Genomic DNA, 14,099 nt, shown 5'->3' on the forward strand with positions numbered 1-14,099 from the left:
TTTTCGGGTTGAGGATGGAGTCAAGCTCAACTGCCAGTTTCTGGAAGACACCTTCTTCAAGCAGTGGTACAGGAAGAAGTCTGCATCCTTCAAGAAAAACATGATTTTCATGCAGGACAATGCTCCATCACACGCGTCCAAGTACTCCACAGCGTGGCTGGCAAGAAAGGGTATAAAAGAAGAAAATCTAATGACATGGCCTCCTTGTTCACCTGATCTGAACCCCATTGAGAACCTGTGGTCCATCATCAAATGTGAGATTTACAAGGAGGGAAAACAGTACACCTCTCTGAACAGTGTCTGGGAGGCTGTGGTTGCTGCTGCACGCAATGTTGATGGTGAACAGATCAAAACACTGACAGAATCCATGGATGGCAGGCTTTTGAGTGTCCTTGCAATGAAAGGTGGCTATATTGGTCACTGATTTGTTTTTGTTTTGTTTTTGAATGTCAGAAATGTATATTTGTGAATATTGAGATGTTATATTGGTTTCACTGGTAAAAATAAATAATTGAAATGGGTATATATTTGTTTTTTGTTAAGTTGCCTAATAATTATGCACAGTAATAGTCACCTGCACACACAGATATCCCCCTAAACTAGCTAAAACTAAAAACAAACTAAAAACTACTTCCAAAAATATTCAGCTTTGATATTAATGAGTTTTTTGGGTTCATTGAGAACATGGTTGTTGTTCAATAATTAAATTAATCCTCAAAAATACAACTTGCCTAATAATTCTGCACTCCCTGTATATATACCTACATAAAATCATATAGATATATAAGTATAGATATATATTGTACCAAAATATCATCAGATATAGTTAGAAATATGCATTTAAGAATAAATAGAACATATTTGGTTATGTGAAGAACATTGGAATGTGAAATATTCAAATTGGGTTAGTGCACATAAGAATATGCAATTGGGTTTGCGCATGAGTAGGGTGAAGCTTTTTTCAACTTTTTTGAACCATTGACTTCTATGGGGGAATACGTGAAAGTGCACGTGATATTCTAAGTTCAGCTTTTTCTGTCATTGGGTTAGAACGAGAGCGAAAACAGTTTACTTTCAACTCATAATACGAGTGCAATCCGATGTTAACAAAAAGCTTACTTCTAGCACAGTTAACGCTCGAGCGCTCCACTTGTAATCTCTTTAACACTCACAAAAGGGCTAAAAACACAGCTAAAGTCCTGTTCAGATGTTCAGAACACACAAGCACTGCAGCTCTTAAGCAGGAAAAAGCTAATGAACCAATAAGGAGCAATGTCAAATAGGCACAAATCACCAGCTGTGCCATGCTCAGAAGCTGCAATGTTTGTGACTCTTGAGTGGGATCTTTCTGAGAGTTGAAAACATAGGGCCCAATTCTAAAAAACTCTGGTTTTGTGAGATTATCTAAGAAGTCATGTCAGTACTGTGAGGTCACTGAAAGAATTGAAGCTGTTTATCTCCCTATGCAGGGCTTTGTATGGAATGACACACACTTTACAATATAATGCTAAAAAGCAGACATTTTGTGTGATTTTTCTCCCCATGCTGACCAGTTTGTCATTATCAGGCCCATAGTTAGGATCAGTAATATTTTTTTTTATAATTTATGCTTACCAAATAAATTCCTTTCCTTCCTGGCAGGCAGAGTCCACGACTTCATTCCTTACTGTTGGGAAATACAACACCTGGCCACCAAGAGAAGGCAAAGATAACCCAGCCAAAGGCTTAAATATCCCTCCCACTTCCCCTATCCCCCCAGTCATTCTGCCGAGGGAACAAGGAAAAGTAGGAGAAACATCAGTGTATAAAGGTGCCAGAAGAAATAACATAAAAAGGGAGCCGCCCAACAAAAATAAATTATGGGCTGGAAGGAAAGGAATTTATCTGGTAAGCATAAATTAGGTTTTCCTTTCATAAAGCCCACGACTTTATTCCTTACTGTTGGGGAAAATATACCCAAGCTACAGAGGACACTGAAGGAATAACGGGAGGGAACAAAAGAGAGGCGGACTCTATTCTGAGGGCACCACAGCCTGCAAAACGTTTCTCCCGAAAGTTGCTTCAGATGAAGCAAACATATCAAACTTGTAAAATTTCGAAAAGAAGTGTAAGGATGACCAGGTAGCCGCCTTACAAATTTGATCCATAGAGGCTTCGTTCTTAAAAGCCCAGAAGGAAGCCACTGCTCTAGTGAAATGAGCTGTAATCCTATCAGGAGGCTGTTGTCCCGCCGTCTCATAAGCTAGGCGGATGACACTTCTCAACCAGAAAGACAGGGAAGACGTAGTGGCCTTCTGGCACCTACGTTTACCCGCATAGATGACAAACAAAGAAAAAGATTGTCTGAACTCCTTAGTAGCCTGAAGGTAGAACTTCAAGGCATGAACCACACTTAGATTGTGAAGCAGATGCTTCTTCGCCAAAGAAGGATTGGGATACAAGGAAGGAATAACAATCTCTTGATTAATGTTGTGATCTGACACCACCTTAGGAAGGAAACCTAACTTAGTACGTAAAACTGCCTTATGGGCATGAAAAACAAGGTAAGGGGGTCACATTGCAAATAAATCTCAGAAACTCTGCACGCAGAGGCAATAGCCAACAAAAAAAGAACCTTCCAAGATAACAATTTAATGTAAGCAGTATGCATAGGCTCAAATGGAGCCTGCTGTAAAACACGAAGAACAAGATTGAGGCTTCAAAGAGGAGCCCCAGATTTAAACACAGGTCTGATCCTAGTCAGAGCCTTAATAAAGGACTGCACATCCGGAAGCTAGGCCAATCTTCTGTGCAGTAACAGCGACAAGGCCGATATCTGTCCCTTAAAGGAAATAACAGATAGACCCTTCTCCAGTCCATCTTGGAGAAAAGATAAAAATCTGGCAACTTTAAACTTATGTCAGGAAAAGCCACGCACTTCACAACAGTACAAGTAAGTCCTCCACACTTTATCAGATACGACGCGTAACTGGCTTACGAGTTTGAATCAGAGTATCCATAACACTCTCGGGAAAACCCTCTCTTGGATAAGACTAAACGTTCAATCTCCATGCAGTCAGCCTCAGAGAATCTAGATTTTGATGTACAAAGGGACCCTGTATCAGCAGATCTCTGTGACAAGGTAACTTCCACTGAGGAGATGAGGACATCCCCACTAGATTCGCAAACCACATCATTCGTGGCCACGATGGAGCAATCAGAATCACTGATGCTCGCTCCTGCTTGATGCGAGCCACCACACGAGGGAGAAGCTGTAATGGAGGAAAAAGATATATGAGTCTGAACCTCCATGGTACTGATAGGGCATCTATCAGTTCCGCCTGAGGATCCCTCAAACTCGACCCTTACCTGGGTAGCTTGGTATTAAGATGAGATGCCATGAGATCTATCTCCCCCACTCGCTGCATATCTCTGCAAACACCTCGGGGTGGAGAGACCATTCCCCTGGGTGAAAGGATTGCCTGCTGAGGAAGTCTGCTTCCCAGTTGTCTACACTCGGAATGTGGATTGCTGACAGCTTACAGCTGTGAGTCTCCGCCCACTCTAGTATATGAGATACTTCTCTCATCGCCAAGAAACTTCTCGTTTCTCCCTGATGGTTGATGTAGGCAACCAAAGTTATATTGTCTGGTTGGAATCTGATAAACTGGGACGAACCCAGAAGGGGCCAAGCCTTCAGAGCATTGAAGATTGCCCTGTGTTCCAATATATTGATCGGAAGGGAGGACTCCTCCTGAGTCCACAGCCCTTATGCCTTCTTGGCACCCCAAATGGCTCCCCAGCCGGAAAGGCTTGCGTCTGTAGTCACAATCTCTAAGGATGGTCTAAAGAAGCATGTGCCTTGAGACAGATCTGGACAGAGCCACCAAGATGGCGTGTTTCTCGACAGGTTGTCGAAAACAATTTGTTGAGACAGATCTAATTAGTCGCAGTTCCATTGTCTCAGCATGCTTAGTTGTAAGGGTTTGAGATGGAATCTGGCAAAGGGAATGATGTCCATACAGGACACCATGAGTCCAATCACCTCCATACACTGGACCACTGAGGGTCTCAAGAAGGCCTGGAGGGTCATCTCTGATCTGTTAGAAATATTCTCATGGATATGGAGTATACTATTGTCCCCAGGAAATTTACCCTGGTATTTGGAGTAAGAAAACTCTTTTCCAAGTTTATCTTCCATCCATGTGATCAAAGAAGACTGAGAAGGGATTACGCGTGTTCTCCCGCTAGATGAAAAGATGGTGCCTGTACCAAGATATCATCCAGGTAAGGCACTACTGCAATACCTCGTGCTCTGGCAATGGCTAGAAGAGCCCCCAGAGCCTTCGTAAATATCCTTGGAGCAGTAGCTAGGTCAAACGGATGAGCTATGAACTGGAAGTGCTGGTCCAGAAAAGCTGAACTGAAAATGTTCCATGTGTATCGGAACATAATGCATCCTTCAAATCTATGGTGGTCATAAACTGTCCTTTTGGAACCAGAGGAAGAATTTACCCTATTGTCTCCACCTTGAAAGAGGGAACACTCAGAAACTTGTTTAGGCACTTTAAGTCCAGAATAGGATGAAAAGTTCCCTCCTTTTTTGGAACCACAAAAAGGTTTGAATAAAACCCCAAACCTCTTTCTGCTGTAGGTACCAGGACAATTACTCCTAGAGAGGAGAGATCCTGTACACAATCTAAAAAGGCAGTCCTCTTTTCTGGTCTTGTAGACAGTCTGGAGAGTAGGAATCTGCCCCTAGACAGATGAGATTTGAATCCTATCCGGTATCCCTGAGATACAACCTCCAGGACCCAAGGATCCTGTACATCCTGGAACCAAGCTTCTGAAAAAAGAGACAGTCTGCCCCCTACTCGATCTGAAACAGGATCGGGGGCTACCCCTTCATGCCGATTTGTTCTCAGCGGGCTTCTTAGTCTGTGGACTTATTCCAGGACTGAGCCAGAACTTTCATCAATACTCTCACTGAGAGGTTGACATGATTACTTAAAACTCCAGTCTTTTCTTGAAGGGAAACATACCCGTTACAGGACTATCCAAATCTTCTGACACTTCTCTGCCACCTCCTATAGTGATGAAAGGGAAAGAATGACTGGGTGGGGGGGATATTTAAAGGGATAGTTTACACCAGAATATTTATTGTATTAAAAGATAGAAAATCCCTTTATTACCTATTCCCTAGTTTTGCATAACCAACACAGTTATATTAATACACTTTTTTCCTCTGTGATTATCTTGTACCTAAGTCTCTGCAAACTGCCCCTTATTTCAGTTCTTTTGACAGACTTGCATTTTACCAATCAGTGCGGGCTCCTAGGAATTCCATGTGCGTGAGTACAGTGTTATCTATATGAAACACATGAACTAACACCCTCTATTGATAAAAAAACTTTCAAAATGCCCTGAGCTAAGAGGCGGCATTCAAGTGCTTAGAAATGATTTAGCTTTCAACTAAGATTACCAAGAGAACAAAGCAAAATTGGTGCTAGAAGTAAATTGGAAGTTTTGTTTTGGACTAGACTGTCCCTTTAAGCCTTTGTCTGGGGTGTCTTTGCCTCCTCCTGGTGGCCAGGTGTTGTATTTCCCAACAGTAAGGAATGGAGTTGTGGACTCTCCCTGCCTTATGGAAGGAAATAATGTGTTCTAATGATTTAGCACATTTCATTTTTTTCACCAAAACTTCCCTTTAAATATAGGTTAGCTCAGCACAGATTAGGGATGTAGAGATTATAACACATATTTCCAGTATCACCCCAGACCTCATAGTATCACGCTACCAGTATACATTCTAATCTGCCCAAGAAGTTTTAAGTGAGCTGAGGCGCATTAAGTTGTTTTTAAATTTTATTTCTAAATAATTTAGAGAAAAAAAATGGGATACAAAACATAATTTACGTAAGAATTTACCTGATAAATTAATTTCTTTCATATTGGCAAGAGTCCCTGAGCTAGTGACGTATGGGATATACAATCCTACCAGGAGGGGCAAAGTTTCCCAAACCTCAAAATGCCTATAAATACACCCCTCACCACACCCATAATTCAGTTTAACGAATAGCCAAGTAGTGGGGTGTTAAAGAAAGGAGTAAAAAGCATCAACAAAGGAATTTGAAAATAATTGTGCTTTATGCAAAAAAATCAAAACCACCATAAAAAGGGTGGGCCTAATGGACTCTTGCCAATATGAAAAATGAATTCATCAGGTAAATTCTTACATAAATTATGTTTTCTTTCATGTAATTGGCAAGAGTCCATGAGCTAGTGACGTATGGGATATAAATACTCAAGATGTGGAACTCCACGCAAGAGTCACTAGAGAGGGAGGGATAAAAATAAAGAACAGCCATTTTCTGCTGAAAAAATAATCCACAAGCAAAATTATAAGTTTATTCTTAAATGACAAGAAAAACTTAAAACATAAGCAGAAGAATCAAACTGAAACAGCTGCCTGAAGAAGCAAATACATCAAAACGGTAGAATTTAGTAAATGTATGCAAAGAGGACCAAGTCGCCGCTTTGCAAATCTGATCAACTGAAGCTTCATTCTTAAAAGCCCACAAAGTGGAGACTGATCTAGTAGAATGAGCTGTAATTCTCTGAGGCGGGGCCTGACCCGACTCCAAATAAGCTTGAAGAATCAAAAGCTTTAACCAAGAAGCCAAGGAAATAGCAGAAGCCTTCTGACATTTCCTAGAACCAGAAAATATAACAAATAGACTAGAAGTCTTCCTGAAATCTTTAGTAGCTTCAACATAATATTTCAAAGCTCTCACCACATCCAAAGAATGTAAGGATCTTTCCAAAGGATTCTTAGGATTAGGACACAAGGAAGGGACAACAATTTCTCTACTAATGTTGTTAGAATTCACAACCTTAGGTAAAAATTTAAATGAAGTCCGCAAAACCAGAAAAGGAGATTCACAAGAAAGAGCAGATAGCTCAGAAACTCTTCTAGCAGAAGAGATGGCCAAAAGGAACAACACCTTCCAAGAAAGTAGTTTAATGTCCAAAGAATGCATAGGCTCAAATGGAGGAGCCTGAAAAGCCCTCAAAACCAAATTAAGACTCCAAGGAGGAGAGATTGATTTAATGATAGGCTTGATACGAACCAAAGCCTGTACAAAACAGTGAATATCAGGACGTTTGGCAATCTTTCTGTGAAATAAAACAGAAAGAGCAGAGGAACTTGCAGACAAACCCTTATCCAAACCATCCTGAAGAAACTGTAAAATTCTAGGAATTCTAAAAGAATGACAAGAAAATTTATGAGAGGAACACCATGAAATATAAGTCTTCCAAACTCGATAATAAATCTTTGTAGAGACAGATTTACGAGCTTGTAACATAGTATTAATCACTGAGTCAGAGAAACCTCTATGACTTAGCACTAGGCGTTCCATTTCCACACCTTCAAATTTAATGATTTGAGATCCTGATGGAAAAACTGACCTTGAGACAATAGGTCGGGACTTAACGGAAGTGGCCGAAATTGGCAACTGGACATCTGAACAAGATCCACATACGAAAACCTGTGAGGCCATGCTGGAGCCACCAGCAACACAAACGATTGTTCCACAATGATTTTGGAGATCACTCTTGGAAGAAGAACTAGAGGCAAGAAAATATAAGCTGGTTGATAACACCAAGGAAGTGTCAATGCAACCACTGCTTCCGCCTGAAAATTCCTGGACCTGGACAGGTATCTGGGAAGTTTCTTGTTTAGATGAGAGGCCATCAGATCTATCTCTGGAAGACCCCACATCTGAACAACCTGAGAAAACATATCTGGATGGAGACACCACTCCCCCGGATGTAAAGTCTGACGGCTGAGATAATCCGCCTCCCAATTGTCTACACCTGGGATATGCACCGCAGAAATTAGACAGGAGCTGGATTCCGCCCAAACAAGTATCCGAGATACTTCTTTCATAGCTTGGGGATTGCGAGTCCCACCCTGATGATTGACATATGCCACTGTTGTGATATTGTCTGTCTGAAAACAAATTAACGGTTCTCTCTTTAACAGAGGCCAAAACTGAAGAGCTCTGAGAATTGAGTTCTAAAATATTGATTGGTAATCTAGCCTCTTGAGATTTCCAAACCCTTAGTGCTTTCAAAGATCCCCAAACAGGTCCCCAACCTGAAAGACTTGCATCTATTATGATCACAGTCCAGGTTGGCCGAAAAAAAGAAGCCCCTTGAACTAAACGCTGGTGATTTAACCACCACGTCAGAGAGTGTCAAACATTGGGATTTAAGGATATTAATTGTGATATCTTTGCATAATCCCTGCACCATTAATTCAGCATACAAAGCTGAAGGGGTCTCATGTGAAAACGAGCAAAAGGGATCGTGTCCGATGCTGCAGTCATGAGACCTAAAACTTCCATGCACAAAGCCACTGAACGGAATGACTGAGACTGAAAATGCTGACAGGCTGCAACCAATTTTAAACGTCTCTTGTCTGTTAGAGACAGAGCCATGGACACTGAATCTATCTGGAAGCCTAAAAAGGTGACCCTTGTCTGAGGAATCAAGAAACGTTTTGGTAAATTGATCCTCCAACCATGTTTCCGAAGACACAACACTAGTTGATTTGTGTGACATTCTGCAGAACGTAAAGACTGAGCTAGAACCAAGATATCGTCCAAATAAGGAAACACCGCAATACCCTGCTCTCTGGTTACAGAGAGCAAGGCACCGAGAACCTTTGAAAAGATTCTTGGAGCTGTTGCTAGGCCAAACGGAAGAGCAACAAATTGGTAATGCTTGTCTAGAAATGAGAATCTCAGGAACTGGAAGCAATCTGGATGAATCGGAATATGAAGGTATGCATCCTGCAAGTCTATCATGGACATATAATGTCCTTGCTGAACAAAAGGCAGAATAGTCCTTATAGTTACCATCTTGAAAGTTGATACTCTTACATAACGATTCAAAATTTTCAGATCCAGAAGTGGTCTAAATGAATTTTCCTTCTTTGGGACAATGAATAGATGTGAATAAAACCCCAAACCCTGTTCCTGAAAAGGAACTGGCATGATTACCCCTGATAACTCCAGGTCTGAAACATACTTCAGGAAATCCTGTGTTCTTAATGGATTTGCTGGGAAACGTGAAAGAAAAAAATCTTCTCACAGGAGGTCTTACACTGAATCCTATTCGATACCCTTGAGAGACAATGCTCTGAATCCAATGATTTTGGACAGAATTTATCCAAACATCCTTGAAAAACCTTAATATGCCCCCTACCAGCTGAGCTGGAATGAGGGCCGCACCTTCATGCGGACTTAGGGGCTGACTTTGGTTTCTTAAATGGCTTTGATTTATTCCAATTTGAGGAAGGCTTCCAATTGGAAACAGATACCTTGTGGGAAGGATTAGGTTTTTGTTCCTTATTTTGATGAAAGGAACAAAAACGGTTAGAAGCCTTAAATTTACCCTTAGGTTTTTTTATTCTGAGTCAAAAAAACTCCCTTCCCCCGAGTAACAGTTGAAATAATAGAATCCAACTGAGAACCAAATAAATCATTACCTTGGAAAGAAAGAGATAGCAATCTAGACTTAGATGTCATATCAGCATTCCAAGATTTAAGCCACAAAGCTCTTCTAGCTAAAATAGCTAAAGACATGGATCTAACATCAATTTTGATAATATCAAAAATGGCATCACAAATAAAATGATTAGCATGTTGCAGTAAGCGAACAATGCTAGATAGTCAGAATCCAATTCTTGTTACGCTAAATTCTCCAACCAAAAAGTTGATGCAGCTGCAACATCAGCCAAAGAAATTGCAGGCCTGAGAAGATGACCTGAATATAAATAGGCTTTCCTTAGATAAGATTCAAGTTTCCTATCTAAAGGATCTTTAAAAGAAGAACTATCTTCCATAGGAATAGTGGTACGTTTAGCAAGAGTAGAAATAGCCCCATCAACTTCGGGGATTTTTTCCCAAAACTCTTTTTTTAAACCTTGAAGAAGGAATAAAAGAAGTACCCGGCTTATTCCATTCCTTAGAAATCATATCAGAAATAGCATCAGGAATAGGAAAAACCTCTGGAGTAACCATAGGAGGTTTAAAAACAGAATTTAAATGTTTACTGGTTTTAATGTCAAGAGGACTAGTTTCCTCAATATCCAAAGTAATTAACACTTCTTTTAACAAAGAACGAATATACTTCATTTTAAATAAATAAGTAGATTTGTCAGTGTCAATATCTGAGGAAGGATCTTCTGAATCAGATAGATCCTCATCAGAGGAGGATAATTCATTATGTTGTCGGTCATTTGAAATTTCATCAACCTTATGAGAAGTTTTAAAAGCCCTTTTACATTTATTAGGAGGCGGAAAAGCAGACAGAGCCTTCTGAATAGAATCAGTAACAAATTCTTTAAAATTCATAGGTATATCATGTACATTAGAAGTTGAAGGAACTGCAACCGGCAATGTACTATTACTGATGGACACATTATCTGCATGTAAAAGTTTATCATGACAACTAATACAAATGACATTCGGAGATATAATCTCCACAAGTTTACAACAAATGCACTTGGCTTTGGTAGAACTGATATCAGGCAGCAAAGTTCCAACAGATACTTCTGAGACAGGATCAGATTGAGACATCTTGCAAAATGTAAAAGAAAAACATAATTTATGCTTACCTGATAAATTTATTTCTCTTGTAGTGTATCCAGTCCACGGATCATCCATTACTTGTGGGATATTCTCCTTCCCAACAGGAAGTTGCAAGAGGATCACCCACAGCAGAGCTGCTATATAGCTCCTCCCCTAACTGCCATATCCAGTCATTCGACCGAAACAAGCCAAGAAAGGAGAAACCATAGGGTGCAGTGGTGACTGAAGTTTAATTAAAATTAAGACCTGCCTTAAAAAGACAGGGCGGGCCGTGGACTGGATACACTACAAGAGAAATAAATTTATCAGGTAAGCATAAATTATGTTTTCTCTTGTTAAGTGTATCCAGTCCACGGATCATCCATTACTTGTGGGATACCAATACCAAAGCTTAAGTACACGGATGATGGGAGGGACAAGGCAGGAACTTAAACGGAAGGAACCACTGCCTGTAGAACCTTTCTCCCAAAAACAGCCTCCGAAGAAGCAAAAGTATCAAATTTGCAAAATTTTGAAAAGGTATGAAGCGAAGACCAAGTCGCAGCCTTGCAAATCTGTTCAACAGAGGCCTCATTTTTAAAGGCCCAGGTGGAAGCCACAGCTCTAGTAGAATGAGCTGTAATTCTTTCAGGAGGCTGCTGTCCAGCAGCCTCATATGTTAAACGGATTATACTCCGAAGCCAAAAAGAAAGAGAGGTTGCCGAGGCCTTTTGACCTCTCCTCTGTCCAGAGTAAATTACAAACAGGTGAGATGTTTGGCGAAAATCTTTAGTAGCCTGCAAGTAAAACTTCAATGCACGGACTACGTCTAGATTATGCAAAAGACGTTCCTTCTTTGAAGAAGGATTAGGGCATAATGATGGAACATTAATCTCTTGATTGATATTCTTGTTAGAAACCACCTTAGGTAAAAACCAAGGTTTTGTACGCAGAACTACTTTATCTGAATGAAAGATCAGATAAGGAGAATCACAATGTAAGGCAGATAACTCCGAGACTCTTCGAGCCGAGGAAATAGCCATCAGAAAAAGAACTTTCCATGATAGAAGTTTGATATCAATAGAATGAAGGGGTTCAAACGGAACCCCTTGAAGAACTTTAAGAACCAAGTTTAAGCTCCATGGGGGAGCAACAGGTTTAAACACAGGCTTAATTATAACTAAAGCCTGACAAAATGCCTGCCAGACGCTTGTGTAAAAGAATAGACAGAGCAGAAATCTGTCCCTTTAAAGAACTAGCTGATAGTCCTTTGTCCAAACCCTCTTGGAGGAAGGACAATATTCTAGGAATCCTAACCCTACTCCATGAGTAATTCTTGGATTCATACCAATGAAGATATTTACGCCAAATCTTGTGGTAAATTTTCCTGGTGACAGGCTTTCATGCCTGTATTAAGGTATCAATTACTGACTCAGAGAAGCCACGATTTGATAGGATCAAGCGTTCAATCTCCATGCAGTCAGTCTCAGAGAAAGTAGATTCGGATGATTGAAAGGACCTTGTATTAGAAGGTCTTGTCTCAGAGGCAGAGTCCATGGTGGAAAGGATGACATGTCCACTAGGTCTGCATACCAGGTCCTGCGTGGCCACGCAGGCGCTATCAATATCACTGATGCTCTCTCCTGTTTGATTTTGGCAATCAGACGAGGGAGCAGAGGAAACGGTGGAAACACATAGGCCAGGTTGAAGATCCAAGGCGCTGCTAGAGCATCTATCAGTGCAGCTTCTGGGTCATTGGACCTGGATCCGTAACAAGGAAGCTTGGCATTCTGGCGAGACGCCATGAGATCCAATTCTGGTTTGCCCCAACGGAGAACCAATTGAGCAAACACCTCCGGATGGAGTTCCCATTCCCCCGGATGAAAAGTCTGACGACTTAGAAAATCCGCCTCCCAGTTCTCTACACCTGGGATATGGATCACTGACAGGTGGCAAGAGTGAGTCTCTGCCCAGCGAATTATCTTGGAGACTTCTGACATCGCTAGGGAACTCCTGGTTCCCCCTTGATGGTTGATGTAAGCCACAGTCGTGATGTTGTCCGACTGAAATCTGATGAACCTCAGTGTTGCTAACTGAGGCCAAGCTAGAAGAGCATTGAATATTGCTCTTAACTCCATAATATTTATTGGGAGGAGTTTCTCCTCCTGAGTCCATGAACCCTGAGCCTTCAGGGAGTTCCAGACTGCACCCCAACCTAGAAGGCTGGCGTCTGTTGTTACAATGGTCCAATCTGGCCTGCGAAAGGTCATACCTTTGGACAGATGGACCCGAGATAACCACCAGAGAAGAGAATCTCTGGTTTCCTGATCCAGATTTAGTAGAGGGGACAAATCTGTGTAATCCCCATTCCACTGACTGAGCATGAATAATTGCAGCGGTCTGAGATGCAGGCGCACAAATGGCACTATGTCCATCGCCGCTACCATTAAGCCGATTACTTCCATGCACTGAGCCACCGTGGGGCGCGGAATGGAGTGAAGAACACGGCAAGCATTTAGAAGTTTTGATAACCTGGACTCCGTCAGGTAAATTTTCATTTCTATAGAATCTATCAGAGTCCCTAGGAAGGAAACCCTTGTGAGAGGAGACAGAGAACTCTTTTCTTCGCTCACTTTCCACCCATGCAACCTCAGAAATGCCAGAACTATCTCTGTATGAGACTTGGCAATTTGAAAGCTTGACGCCTGTATCAGGATGTCGTCTAGGTAAGGAGCCACCTTACCAGTACCTCGCGGTCTTAGAACCGCCAGAAGTGAGCCCAGAACCTTTGTAAAGAATTCTTGGGGCTGTAGCCAACCCGAATGGAAGAGCTACAAACTGGTAATGCCTGTCTAGAAAGGCAAACCTCAGGAACCGATGATGATTCTTGTGGATCGGAATGTGAAGGTAGGCATCCTTTAAGTCCACTGTGGTCATGTACTGACCCTCTTGGATCATGGGTAAAATGGTTCGAATAGCTTCCATCTTGAATGATGGAACTCTGAGGAATTTGTTTAGGATCTTTAGATCCAAAATTGGTCTGAAGGTTCCCTCTTTTTTGGGAACCACAAACAGATTTGAATAAAACCCCTGTCCTTGTTCCGTCCGCAGAACTGGATGGATCACTCCCATTACAAGGAGGTCTTGCACGCAGCTTAGGAATGCCTCTTTCTTTATCTGGTTTGCAGATAATCTTGAAAGGTGAAATCTCCCTTGTGGGGGAGAAGCTTTGAAGTCCAGAAGATATCCCTGAGATATGATCTCCAACGCCCAGGGATCCTGAACATCTCTTGCACACGCCTGGGCGAAGAGAGAGAGTCTGCCCCCTACTAGATCCGCTGTCGGATAGGGGGCCGCTCCTTCATGCTGTCTTGGAGGCAGCAGCAGGCTTTCTGGCCTTCTTGCCCTTGTTCCAGGACTGGATAGGTTTCCAGGCCTGCTTAGATTGAGGAAAAGTTCCCTCTTGTTTTGAGGTAGAGG

At 41.6% G+C, this 14,099-nt stretch overlaps 1 protein-coding gene across 1 annotated transcript in view; it reads right to left on the minus strand.

Annotated features, from left to right (window-relative positions):
- The window catches only part of LOC128658245 (sushi domain-containing protein 4), a 399,617-nt gene that overhangs the window by 181,528 nt on the left and 203,990 nt on the right, over positions 1 to 14,099 (minus strand). The window lies entirely within an intron of this gene.

The sequence above is a fragment of the Bombina bombina genome, chromosome 4, assembly GCF_027579735.1.
Source record: "Bombina bombina isolate aBomBom1 chromosome 4, aBomBom1.pri, whole genome shotgun sequence".
In the NCBI taxonomy this organism is placed as follows: domain Eukaryota; kingdom Metazoa; phylum Chordata; class Amphibia; order Anura; family Bombinatoridae; genus Bombina; species Bombina bombina.